Here is a 2,249-nt window from a genome sequence, read left to right as displayed (position 1 = left end):
TGACATGAATTTATCCAAATATGTGTCTAGACTTCTTACTAGACTTGGGCTCTTTAACTTGTAAGATGCTCCCACTGTTATCGCATAATTTGTGACAAAACCATTTGTAGAGGGATTCACCCTTAATCCATACATTGACAATTTTATCACAATTTACTTAGATTCCTTTTGTAGAATTTGCAATGCACGAAACTAAAACACCTTTCTTAGTTTCTAACTTCTTAGTCAATAAAGCAGCCTAGGATTTCGACAAATCCCTTTTGGAGACTAAAGTTTGTGCAACCCATCAACACTTAACTTAGTTTGTCATCCGAACATATGAACAAATCTTCAATTGTTCTTTAAGACTTTCACAAGACCATCTCATGAATTAACTTGTTATTGACTTATCATGCTTCTAGCATATGGTTCATCACAGCATGAGTGTCTGTTGGCATACATGATCGTACTAATGGCGGAAACATTAGCAATCGATTTCATGTAATCAACAACTTAATAGGTTCAGTGAACGACTATGACTCCATCATAGTAATTCCACTTCCATCAACATGAATAACCCATTCAACCTTGTTGATGTTACAACAGATACGAAAGATCTTATCGTCATAAGACTCTTAACCCCATGCCAATATTCTCTCACACAGATTCAGAAATCTTAGAATATAACGCACCCTTTTCCTAGTCTCCCAATGACTCTTTCACAGAAGAGAGCATTGGTACGTTATTCTTAATAAGTAATATGTTATCAACATATAAGACATGGAGAAACAATTATAGCTCCCACTTAACTTCATGTATATCATGATTCTTCAATCATGTGAATGAAACAATTCACTATTATCACATGAACGAAAAATATAATCCTTTAATGCTTGCTTAAGATCATTCGAAGATCACTAAAAAAGGCTACGTATAATATGTTAGGATTCTTTGATCTTCATCTAAGATTTTGTGTTTCAAACACTTCCTTCTCTAAATTCCCATTTTAGAAAAGCGAATTTTATTTGCCATTTTTCATTAAAATGAAATGCTGCAATTCCTAACACAATTTATCTTGATCAACATCTTCATGTAAATCTTATGCATTTGTGTACTCTGAAGCTCTATTTACCATTAAAGAGACCCTCACTTTAAAGTAAATCTACTCATGAGAAACAATTTTCGGATTGTAATGCTTCGGCTCGTATGTAACAAGGTCATGATACTATCACTTTAACAAAGTAATATTTTTAAACAATAAGACATGTGCGATAAATTCCCACTGAACTATGCTCTCATTCTATCTTCATAGACTATAGTTCAACTACACTCCCACTCTATAATTCCATTACTTTCACAAAGTAACATTTCAACTATAAGAGATGTTTGTGACGATTCAATCTACTCCCACTCTATCTCTCAGAAATACATCTATCTTCTTGAGAGATAGTTTAGTGAGTCACAAACATATATATTTAACGGAGTATTATAAGTTTACCTAGACTATGTATTTGCTTTCAAAAGGCCATCCTAACATGGCAGCTTGATAATATACGAGTCTTATCCATGTCATCTATTTAATAGACTCTCTATTCTAGGTATCTCATGGTTGACCATCCGTTTAGAATAATGTGTCCGTATGGTATCGTAAAGTCCCTACTTAATGAGTTCAATTGCTCATTACAACTTTACAGTTGATCTTACATAAGTAGTTGTTACTTAAGTAACAAAGATATAAGGAGAATCAAATTCATAGCTTATGGACATATAATGATCCAATCATCATAATCGGTCTATTTGATCAATTTGAGTTGTTTATCTAATGTTTCTCTACGTAAGTAATTTATGATGATGATTTTAGAACAAATAACATAATAAAACAAGTGACTTGGGTTGCAAACCAAGTCACCAATATCTAAAATACAACCCGTGTTTAAAGGATGCAAACCAATTTCCAAGTCACACGAGGAAATCAAAATAGTTCTAAAAACTTCAAATACATCATAAAATTAAAGACAAAGCAAACTAAAGCCAAGCTTCCATTGATCCATCACCACGGTTGGCTACTCTAGCTTTCCACAGGATCCTCTAGGCTTGCTTTTCCTTGCCTTTGTCCTTGGTAGGAGGCCCTATTTACAATAAAAAGGGTAATCATCACAGCTTGTATCAACATACCAAAGTTGAGATTGAAACATAAAAGATAGGGATAGTTATATACCTACTGGAATAACCTTTCCAGCTTTGATGTCGCCAAGGTATTTGGAACAGTT

The sequence above is a fragment of the Silene latifolia genome, chromosome X, assembly GCF_048544455.1.
Source record: "Silene latifolia isolate original U9 population chromosome X, ASM4854445v1, whole genome shotgun sequence".
Lineage (NCBI taxonomy): Eukaryota > Viridiplantae > Streptophyta > Magnoliopsida > Caryophyllales > Caryophyllaceae > Silene > Silene latifolia.
This window is presented reverse-complemented; position numbering follows the sequence as displayed.